The sequence below is a fragment of the Lepisosteus oculatus genome, chromosome 7, assembly GCF_040954835.1.
Source record: "Lepisosteus oculatus isolate fLepOcu1 chromosome 7, fLepOcu1.hap2, whole genome shotgun sequence".
In the NCBI taxonomy this organism is placed as follows: domain Eukaryota; kingdom Metazoa; phylum Chordata; class Actinopteri; order Semionotiformes; family Lepisosteidae; genus Lepisosteus; species Lepisosteus oculatus.
The window spans coordinates 17,562,847-17,575,171 of NC_090702.1; positions in this window are offsets into that span (position 1 = coordinate 17,562,847).

Genomic DNA, 12,325 nt, shown 5'->3' on the forward strand with positions numbered 1-12,325 from the left:
TCTGAAGGAGTGGGGAAGCATATTAGCGCCGCACCAGCCTCATCGTGGAAGCGCGCTGCTGTCCAGCCAGGTGTGACGCTGAAATGCGTCCCCCCGGAAACACTGACTGCTCAGACTTGAAACAGCTCTTCAACCCTGACCTTTGCAATGCGGTCAATGTACTTATCACCCCAAAAGTTACAACACAAACGCATTTCATTCGGGGGGCTGCTTTAAAAACCTGTCCTGTCTCAAAGTTTCCCAATTCCCAGCGGGCTGAATTACTGAATTCCCCGGGCGAATTATCGCTAACGAGACGTGGATTGAGTCCTTCTAGCTCAGAGCCCGGGAGAGATGGCGGAGAAGAGGGTCTTTGAGGACTGGAGGTGGGCAAATGGAGGACACCATTCTTACCTGATTCCCGTTGCTCGGTATTGAGTTCTCTACTTGTTGCTCAGCCTAGCGTTCTCACCCCTCTTTTGCCTTCCTGGAATTCTGCCTGCACCTTTTGCCTTCGGACTTCGGATCTCGTCTCGCCCCTTGGATTGTTTGCTATCATTGCCTGTTTTGGATTTGACCCTGTAGCTCTCTTTTCGACCACGATTCTGTCTCACGTTTTGGATTGTTCGCCACCAGTGCCTTTACCGGATCTCGACCTGCCTTCGCCTTCGGACTACGACTCAGCTCCTGGATTTGCTCGGTACGTTTACTTACCTCCCTGCGACTCCTGCATCTGCATCGGATCCTTTTCACCTCTACAGAGCAGCGTTACAGAATACCGAGCCTGATTATGGATCCCGCAGACGCATAGACCCTTAGTTCCCTTCTCCCGCAGCATTCCCAAACCATCGCCCAGCTTCAATCTTCTCTCCAACTGCTCACTAACCAGGTCGCCTGGCTTTTTTCTTCCCCTGTTTCGCCGGCTTCCGCATCGATTCCTGCAACGCCTTTTTTACAAACACCTGCTCCAACCCCCACGGCCCCGCCCACCACTCCCTCAACTTTACCATTTGTCCTCCCGGAGAAGTATGATGGCAATCCTGCAGGCTGCAGGGGCTTTATTGCCCAGTGCTCCCTGGCTTTTCAGCTGCAGCCTGAGCGTTTTTCTACTTCTCGAGAGAGGATTGGATTCGCACATTCCTTGCTCATATGCAAAGCATTGGATTGGGCTGCAGTATTGCTTGCTAGAGGAGATCAGCTGTTCTCTGACTTTCAGCTTTTTGCTGACCGTCTCCAGGCGCGTTTTTCTCAAAGCAACCCGGATTTGACTTGCCTTCGGCTTTCCTCTCTTCGCCAGGGCGACAGACCACTGCAAGATTATGTGGCTGAATTCCAAGTCCTCGCCATGGAGTCTGCCTGGAACCCTGAAGCTTTGGTTTGCCTCTTCGCTAAGGGTCTCTTGGAGGATCTAAAGGACCACCTGGTGCTCATGTCTTTACCCACCTGGTCTCTAGAGGCGGCTATCGCTGCAGTAGTTGAATTGGACACTCGCATTCGGCTGCGGAGAGCGGAGAGACACCCAGGAAGCAGACCTGTGCGCCCCATGGGTCCTCCCCTCTTGGCGCCCTGCCACATGCACCCCTGTCCTTGGAGGAAAAGGAAAGGCGCCTTCAGGAGGGGCTGTGTCTGTACTGCTCTGTGTCGGGTCACCTGCTCGCTAATTGTCCTTTGAGACCCCCCCAAATCCACCTCGAGCTCCCCCACTGCCTACTGTTAGTGTCAGTAGTGCTGTTTTTTCACAATCCTCTTCAGGGCCTTTATTCCCAGCTGAGATTTCTTGGATGGACACGCACCTTCCCCTTTCGGTTTTGGTGGATTCAGGGGCAGCTGGGAATTTTATGGATGCCTCTTTTGCTAAGAAGTGGGATAGTCCTCTTGCTCCGCTTTCACCCCCTATCTGCATTCAAACGTTGGATGGGTCACCGATCTCTCCTGGACGTATTTCCTGGCAGACCATTCCCCTATCCCTTACTGTTGGTGCCACTCACGTGGAGGACATTTCACTCCTTCTCCTGGACTCCCCTGCTTACCCTGTGATCCTGGGCCTTCCCTGGCTCAAAAAGCATGATCCCCACATCTCCTGGGCCAAGAATGAGATCATTGCCTGGAGCCATGCCTGTCGTGACAACTGTTGTCGTCCTCCGCTCAAGGTTGCTGCTGCAGTAAACCTCTTGGAAGAACACTCTATTATTCCCCCCCAATATGCACATTTGAAGCAAGCCTTTGACAAACAGAAAGCTCTATCGCTCCCCCCTTACCGCACCTATGACTGTGCAATAGATTTGCTTCCAGGAACACTCCCACCCAAAGGACGGATCAACCCTCTCACTCAGACAGAGAATGAAGCCCTGCAGGATTATATCAAGGAGGCCCTGAATTCTGGTTTTATTCGTCCCTCCTCGTCCCCAGCCTGTGCTGGGTTCTTCTTCATAGGGAAGAAGGACGGCTCCTTGAGGCCGTGTATTGATTACAGAGGCCTGAACTCCATTACAGTCAAACATCCCTACCCCTTGCCTTTAATCCCAGCCGCTCTGGAGTCCCTACGTGGAGCGTCCATCTTCTCAAAACTAGATCTACGGGGATCTTATAATTTAATCAGGATCCGTGAAGGGGATGAGTGGAAGGCGGCCTTTATGACCACGCACGGCCACTATGAATATCAGGTGATGCCTTTTGGACTCGCTAATGCCTCGGCAGTCTTCCAATCCTTCATAAATGACATCTTTAGAGACATTATTGGAAAATTTGTTTTAGTATACTTGGACGACATCCTCATTTTTTCCACCGACCCTCAGGACATTGTCCATCACGTCCAGGAGGTCTTGTCCAGACTCATCGACAACCAGCTCTACGCCAAGCTTGAGAAATGCATTTTTCATGCTTCTAAGATTCAGTTTCTGGGCTACATTATTTCTCCTCTTGGAGTCGAGATAGACTCAGCCAAGGTGGCAGCTATCAATGATTGGCCTGTGCCTCGTAATTTGAAGCAAATCCAACGCTTTCTAGGTTTTGCCAACTTCTACAGGCGATTCATCCGGAACTTTAGCTCCGTTGTGGCACCCATCTCGGTTCTGACCCGCAACCGTCCTAGTCGGTGTAAATGGAATCCGGAGGCTAACCAGGCATTCCTGCGCTTGAAACGTCTCTTCAGCTCCGCTCCTCTCCTACGGCATCCGGATCCCTCCCGGCCTTTCATTGTTGAAGTTGACGCCTCTGCCCATGGGGTTGGTGCAGTCCTCTCCCAGCGCCTCGAAGAGGATCGCCTTCCTCATCCATGTGCTTTCTTTTCCAAGAAGCTCTCTCCTGCCGAGGTTAACTATGATGTGGGCAATCGTGAACTCCTAGCTATCAAGCTGGCCCTCGAGGAATGGAGACACTGGCTGGAGGGGGCTCATCACCCCTTTGTCATTATCACGGACCATAAGAACCTGTCCTATATTCAATCTGCCAAGCGCCTCAACTCGCGTCAGGCCCGTTGGTCACTTTTCTTCTCTCGTTTCAATTTTGTTATCACTTACACTCCTGGCTCCAAGAATGGGAGGGCTGATGCACTCTCTCGGCTCCATGACCCCCCAGACCTGGACGACACACCTGAACCAATCATCTCTCCCAACAGAATCGTGGCAGCGATTCATTGCTCCATTGAAGATCAGGTCAGGCGTGCCCTCAACGGAACTACAGTTCCTCTGTGCTGCCCCCCGGACAACTTACGTTCTGCTGTTTTGCAGTGGGGACATGATTCCCGGTTTGCCGGCCACCCTGGATGCAGACACACTCTGGCCCTCCTCACCAGGGACTTTTGGTGGCCTTCCATGCGATCTGATGCAGCAGAGTACGTCCGGGCTTGCCTGGTCTGTGCCAGGAGCAAGACTCCGCGCTCTAGGAAGGCTGGCCTCCTTCACCCCCTTCCAATCCCACACCGCCCTTGGTCCCACATAGCTGTTGACTTCATTATGGACCTTCCTAACAGTCAGGGTCATACGGTAATCATGGTGGTCTCCGATCGTTTTTCCAAAGCAGCCCATTTTGTCCCCCTCCCAGCATTGCCCACAGCCCAGGAAATGGCATCTTTGTTTGTACAACAGGTCTTTAGGATACATGGTTTGCCTGATGACGTTGTCTCGGACAGGGGACCTCAATTTATCTCGGCCTTTTGGAAGGCTTTCTGTCAAACTCTAGGGACTCCTGTATCTTTGACTTCCGGTTATCATCCTGAGGCCAATGGTCAGGTGGAAAGGACCAATCAAAGCCTCCTGACCTTTTTGAGAGCCTTCACCTCCAGCTCACAGGATGATTGGTCATCACTACTTACCTGGGCAGAATATGCCCACAATTCTCTTACCTCCTCCTCCACAGGTCTCTCTCCCTTCCTTTGTTCTTTAGGTTATCAGCCCACTCTCATCCCTGTCACACCTCCACTCACGGCAGTGCCGTCCGTGCAACAATATATTGCCAAACTGCGAAGGACCTGGAAAATGGCGAGGACAGCTCTTATTAAGTCAACCCAGCGCCACGCCAAATTCGCCAACCGACACCGCAGACCAGCCCCTCGTTTTCGGAAAGGACAGTTTGTTTGGTTATCTACACGGAACCTACCTATACATCAGCCTTCCAAAAAGCTTGGGCCTAGATATATCGGTCCCTTCCGGATTCTTTTCCGGATCACCCCGGTTACCTTCCGCCTTGCTCTCCCCCCTACCCTCAGAATCCACCCCTCATTTCATGTCTCCCTCCTGAAACCTGTTTACCGCTCGCCCCTTGCGGCTCCCCAACATCGCCCGCCACCTCCTCGTCGCATTCAGGGGCGCCCGGCTTATACGGTCCACAAGATCATCGACTCCAGATGGAACCGCGGTACCCTTCAGTATTTAGTCGACTGGGAGGGTTTTGGTGCCGAGGAGAGATCTTGGGTTCCAGAGAAGGATATTTTGGACCCTACACTAATCAGTGACTTTCACAGGGACTATCCTAATCAGCCGTCTTGGGCGTCGGGAGCCGCCCGTGAAGGGGGGGGTACTGTCATGACCACCAGCCAGCTGAGATCAACACGTAAGCGAGCCAATCAGCACCAGCAGCGGATTACTACTAACAAGCGCCGCCGCACGAGTTAACACACCTGCAATTGCTCTACCGTGCGGCACGCCGGGTTATTTATACCATTCTTACCTGATTCCCGTTGCTCGGTATTGAGTTCTCTACTTGTTGCTCAGCCTAGCGTTCTCACCCCTCTTTTGCCTTCCTGGAATTCTGCCTGCACCTTTTGCCTTCGGACTTCGGATCTCGTCTCGCCCCTTGGATTGTTAGCTATCATTGCCTGTTTTGGATTTGACCCTGTAGCTCTCTTTTCGACCACGATTCTGTCTCACGTTTTGGATTGTTCGCCACCAGTGCCTTTACCGGATCTCGACCTGCCTTCGCCTTCGGACTACGACTCAGCTCCTGGATTTGCTTGGTACGTTTACTTACCTCCCTGCGACTCCTGCATCTGCATCGGATCCTTTTCACCTCTACAGAGCAGCGTTACAGAATACCGAGCCTGATTATGGATCCCGCAGACGCACAGACCCTTTGTTCCCTTCTCCCGCAGCATTCCCAAACCATCGCCCAGCTTCAATCTTCTCTCCAACTGCTCACTAACCAGGTCGCCTGGCTTTTTTCTTCCCCTGTTTCGCCGGCTTCCGCACCGATTCCTGCAACGCCTTTTTTACAAACACCTGCTCCAACCCCCGCGGCCCCGCCCACCACTCCCTCAACTTTACCATTTGTCCTCCCGGAGAAGTATGATGGCAATCCTGCAGGCTGCAGATCCTTTTCATCTCTACAGAGCAGCGTTACACATGGTGAACGAACCAAAACAGCTCTTTATTTCTGTATAATGACATTGACTTGAAAGATTGCTTGAAATATAGTAATGCATTACATTAGTATAGAGTACAGTTTTTAAAAATTGAGTATATTTATAGTAAAGTCTTATCTACTCTGGTTCCTACTGTAACACTCATGCAAACAACAATCCACGTTCTCATATCTCCATGGTAACAGGCAGGGTCTCCACTTGGTCCGTTTATTCTACTTATGCTGTAACGACAAGATATGGGCGATTATCGATACCTCCTACTGTACGTGCAATTAAGCCAGGACTTAACTTGATACCTCCAGGTATTTAAGCATCATATTTACAATGCCCTTTGCTCAGTCTGGGTTTTGCTCTCTAGACTCCGTACAGTTGTTTGTCTTCAAAGATTTTCCTTTTTTCTCAAATATGCTTTTTTTACTTCAGCTTTTGAATTTTCCCTATGTTTTGTCTAACCTCTCTCTGTGCAATCCTGCCTCTTTAGCTACATCCTGGGCAGTTTTCCCATGCCTTAAAATTTTGCCTGTTTTTTCAACTCTCCTTTGGATTCTCCCTGATACTTCAATCACGCTCTCTAAGTTCGACCCCTGCCTACCTGCTTTGGTTTTACCACCCCATAAAGAATATGACACTGTAAAGGAATACATAATACTTGCCTGGCACTTTTCTCAATAATTTCACATCTCCCATGTTGAATTGGTTAATAAACCTGATATTTGACGAAAACACTGTGTATGACAGAGGACTCTTTCATACAGAGCAGGGACAAATCAGCATATATTTCACCTGTCACTGTCGCCCTAGCAACCAATAGTTAAACAGGCTTCATAGGAATATCCCAGAATTGTTGCCACTGGCTTTACAAGGGCTCTCACCAGTTTGTCATAGTTCAATGATAACATTTCAACATGGAGGCCGTTTGTATATTTTATAATAAATCTTGATATCATCTTCTACAAGGTTGTACAAAGGAAAATTATCCCAACAACGGGCAAAGGCTCTGATGATTTACTGATGTGTTATTACTATATTGTGCTACTAATAACACAATCTGGGATTTTTTTTAATCTTTTAGTTATTATAAGTATTATCTTATTCAGTGTACTGTAGCTGTTAAGACATCTTCCTTAAGTCTTTATCATCCCTTATGTTGTTTCAATATCTGAGGCATTTATAATAAAATATGATGCTGGCATGCTGCAAGTGACCTGTTTGTCTTTACCTTTAGTCTTCTTATAGGTAGATACACACTCTTTCTTGCCTGCCTGTGTAGCAGATTAGGTTGGATCACAGATCTGAACTGCTGTCTCAAGTACACCTCTGCACAAGTACCCAGCCTGCCACCTTCTTACCAAGAGATTAGCACTTTGCAACTGTGAGTTTAATTGCTCCCAAAAATGTTGTGGAGAGATGTAACTGTACAAATCTCATCTTGTACTATGTGTAATGTTACAGTAACATCGGCACACTCTAACAAAGCATTGTTTTCTGTCTACTACTTTTCTTGCTTACATAGTGTTGATGTTTGAACATAGTGTCCCTAAGTGAAGTTTACTTAAAGTTCAGTTGTTGGTGTCTCTTTCTTGCCTAGTGCCATTTAAACTATCCACACTGAACAATAACACTATTTATAAAAAGCTTAAATGTAAAATGCTCTAACATTATTATAAGATTTCCAATCTTATCATTGTTAATATATTACTCCCTTGGGTGTAATTTTTCAGACCTAACACTTACAGTGCATGTGCCAGTCTAAACTCCTCACCACACAATTACAGTATTGGCTCCTGGACCACATCTATTTTTTAGGATTGTTTGTCAGCTACATGATGTAGAGAGTCCTTTTTGTACACAAACTATCATTGCAATCACCCAAGAACACAAAATGATGAAAGGAAATTGGAATATGAAAATAAACAGGGTTTATTGTTTATTTATGCATGTATAAATGTTTGAATGTGTTTTATTCCTTTAATGCCTTCCATTCTTTTAAATATCTATAGATATATAGATAGAAGGTCTCATAAAAACAACATGAACAATATTGCAGATTTCTACAGAATTCATGCTTTGTTTTCTCCATGTGCCTAGAGTTCCTCATAATGATACCAAGTTGACCCACTGACAAGTGATGTGACCTTAAAACTGCAGTTAATAATATACTGGTAACAACAACAGTTACAGATCACAACTGAATTGAGAGAAGAGCAAAAGTGTCATGTTCTCATCTTTTCATCATTGTAAACTGCAGGGAAAAATATATTCTCTTTAGCAATGATAAGTTGTCAGAGTAATTAATTAATTATTAAAGAGTTTTTTTTAACCACTTCATTATTTGCATTTTATTTCATTTGATTCTGCTCATATCTGTCAAGAATAATTATCAAGATCTGTTAGATCTCTTAGTTGTAACTATATAAACAGTATATACGTAAATTCTTGTAAACAAGAATCTGCTGATGCTTGCCACAGTTTAAAGCCGAAGTAGAACTAGCCAGAGCTCATTCTTGGTTTAGACTAAAACATACCTCTGAAACTGCTCTTATCAAAGTTGCTAATGATCTAATGGAAGCTGATTCTGTTTAACTATTTTTTCTTATTTTAAATTGTTGTACTGCATTCCATACTGTAAAGAAGATATAATTTACTCACAGTACATGACATAAATGGCATCTCTAGTATTCATCTTAAATGTTTATTTCATATAAAGTTGGCAATCTCTCTAGTATTCATCTTAAATGTTTATTTCATATAAAGTTGGCAATCAAGTATTTCTTAATTTTCTTCAAAACTATTTAGTATTTTTGAATCAAATTCTAAAATGGTATCATCTAAATTGTCATTGTTATGTACAGGTTCGTAAACCAACTATGAAAAAGATTGAAATGCCAACAATACATTTGAAACAGAACAAACATATCAGAGCAAAACAAAAGTAAAACAAAATCTGAGCATTAATATTTCTGTGACCTGTTTAATTTCTGTATATGAATGCACTGAAACTGTCAAGAGTCTCAGAACAAGCCAATAAAAGGCTAGTACATATATTCTTTCTTTTATTTATGTCAACAACAAAGAGTAAAAAAAAGACTAACTTTTTTTCCCCACCATCATTAGTACTGTTGCTGATATTTGATGCATACAGAAAACCTTTCACATATCTGGAAAGCTTAACATATGTCTGAAAAAGATACTTAGCCAATTGGGCCTGTGCTTTGAGATCTCCAGGTTTCAATCAATCCAAATATCTTGGGATATGTGAATACATCTTATAGACAGCTTAAGGATTACCCTTGCTCTAGCAGCAAACTAAAGGTTCATTTTGCAGACAAGTTCAAACGTGGTCAGAATATGTTCAACATCTCTCCAGGAATTCTTCAGTCTGCAATGAAGCTGGCAACACATTGCTGAAGACAGGAATGACTTGAAGTCTCTCATGATGTGGGTGCAGAGTCAGTACTGTCAAACCATTAGGCCATCTTCTTCTGTACACCCTATGTGAGACAAATATGTTAAAACATTGGAAGATGTCTGAAAAAATTCCAATGATGTCACAGTAGTCTACCTGTGGGCAAACTATGGCCCGTGGGCCGCATATGGCCTGATTTAACTGTCTCTTGAGGTAAAAAAATAAATGAGCCAATATTCGCCATATTCCACCTTGTTTGGTGCTATTTTTTCTTACATTTCATTATTCTTGCCGTTAGATGGCACATGAACGCTTCACCACAGTGCTTCCAAACTGTGCATCACGCCGCCTTGGGGAGGTGCCATTGTCGGTCAGGGGGGTTGCAGGTAGCGGCAAAGAAAAATTGTATTAGAAGCAAAACCCACTGTTCCTGCACACAGAATGTACGAGTTGTGCGCTACCTAGATAGATTGTGTCACATGACACTAGGCAAAAGAGTCGGCAGTCTGTAAGCAGTGTACCAGTTGACCGCGGCTTCAGTGTTTCATGTTTCTATGAGTGGTCGTATTGTGGGTTTTCTGTTACACTATCTCAATGGAGAGGTTTTTAAATATGAGTAAAAAACAGGAAGGATATGGATATGAAGAGAAACGGATACCAAATACAGAAAGTATGATGACAGTTTCTTGAATTTCTGTTTCAGGTGCAAAGTTGTGGATGTCCACTGTGTGTTGTCTGCCTCAAAGTGTTGACTGCTGATAATGTGCTCCCCAATAAATTGAAACGTCATTTGGAAACTGTTCACAGTAGTTTGACAAGTAAGCCTCGTGAATATTTTTTGTGCTAGTTAAATTAATGAACAGAAAACTGCTTTTTCTAACCAAGCTACAGTCCCCAGCAAAGTTCTTCTTTAATCATACAAAGTTGCATGCCGAGTAGCTCAATGCAAAAAACCTCATACTATTGGAGTACCAAGGAATAAGCAACAGAGCCCTGCAAATACTGCTTCCCTTTGCAATTTCCTGCCTTGTGGCTGGAATTTCAGTACTTGTGGTTATCAAATCCAAGTACACATCAAGAGTCAATATTGAGAAGGAGATGCCCATTGCCATTTCACAAATACTACCCAGTAGTTTTGGTAATTATGTTAACATAATTTATTAAACAAGCCCACCTACCCATTAAGGGGCACAAACAAAATGACATTGTATTTCTCCCCCTTTTGTAAAAACATTAATGTTAAATTTTTACCTTTTCTAAGTCATTTTATTTGCATTTTACAAAGATGTTGACTATTTTTTAAAGTCATTATTAACCAAAAAGTAGTTTGGTTTTGAAAATTATTGAAAATATTAAAAATTGGATTAACTTTGTTTTTATTTTGACCCATTATTTCCTTTTCAAATTTATCATCTTTTGTAAAATACTGCATTACCATAGAACTTATTTTTGAGATGGAGAGGCATATGGAAAATTTGACAGGTCAAGGGAGGCAAGGACTTAAAAATTTTGGGAAGCCCTGCTTTACCAATTTAATTCACCAGTTAGAGTGGGTCCATCATACTGTGAGGAAACCTGCACCAAAATGAACTGATTGAAGAAGCAGAAAGTTGACAGAGAATGCAGAGTGTTCAACAAAGAATGGACTGCAAAATACATTTTCACAAAAGTTGGAAAAAAGGCTAAACGTTTAATTTGTAAGGAAATGATCGCAGTGTTCAAAGAATACAGTCTCAGTTGGCATTTTGTTACCAAACATTCTAACTATGCAGCAATCTGTAATGGAAGGAGAGGGCTAATCAAACTTCCAAACTAGCTGCTAGTTTACAGGCTAAGCAAAATTTATTTTTTCACCCTTCTACTATCCAAGAGGCCAGCACGAAGACAAGCTACCTGCTTGCATTGAAAATTGTTAAACAAAGCAAGCTGTTCTCTGAAGGAGAGCTTTTGTATGAGTGTATTATAGAACCCGCAGATATTCTTTGTCCCGAGAGCAAGAGCAAATTTGAGAAAATATGTTTATCACACAGAACAGTTGTCACGAAGTGTTTTTCAGGACCCTATGCAGACGATAGAATCCAGAAGAGAGTGCAACAAACACGGGGAAAGAAGACTAGGAATGGGGTTGGAAGACAAACAGGGGGCGTGTCGATGGCACACTGGTGCTTGGGAGGTGTGGTCCAGGCAAGCAGTCCAAGGGGAGTCTGAAGGGTAATCCAGAATGAGCACATGTCCAAAGCCAGGTGATCCATCTATGACAGAAATGACAGAAGTTGAAAGCCAGAGCGGGATCCGGCAAAGGATAGGGTAATAATAAAGGGATAACGGGGCCAGGCGCTCAGAACCCTGGACCCAGATGGTCGGGCCACTCCTGGACTCGCTGGTAGGCGGGCTTCCGGGCGTCCATCTTCCAAAGCAGAGTCTGGAATTGTGGGATCAACTGGCTTTTGTAAGGAGGGGCTGGAACAGGAGGCAGGTGCAAAAAATCAAGATGAACAAGAAAGAGCCGGAGCATCCTTAAGAGGAGGGCCTTACGATCGTGACAACCCATTGGGTCGAGGTAATTGGTGAAGACTTGGCTAATGAGTTGAACATCAATTTTATTCAGTTTTTTATTTTTTAAAATTTTAAATATATTTTTTCTTTCAGGTTATCGTTAAACTTGAACTAATAAGCCTAAGTTGGAATTTAAACTTATGTAGGGCATAGACTATCTGTAACAGCAGTCTGAAGTGGCCCTTTATACAGTTTCGAAATGTTATGTGGCCCTTGGACCAAAAAAGTCCAAAAATTATGTTTACTTGGAACAGAGGCAACATTAAAATGTTCATGGAAACACCTGAAGCTGGAGATCTGTTTTTCTTATGCATTAACTAAGCAAGTAAGCAAGGAGCTGAATCCTCTTGCAAGAGGCAAATTCCATGCTGAAATTTAAAATGAAAGATGTAAAATTCACAAGGTCTCAAATATCCAGGTATATGCTTTCTACCGTGCATTCAATAAAGCTTTCTCTAGATTTTCATACCATTCTCTATCTTTCTCACTGGGAACTATGTCCTCTTTTCTTATTCAGCCCTTTTTGC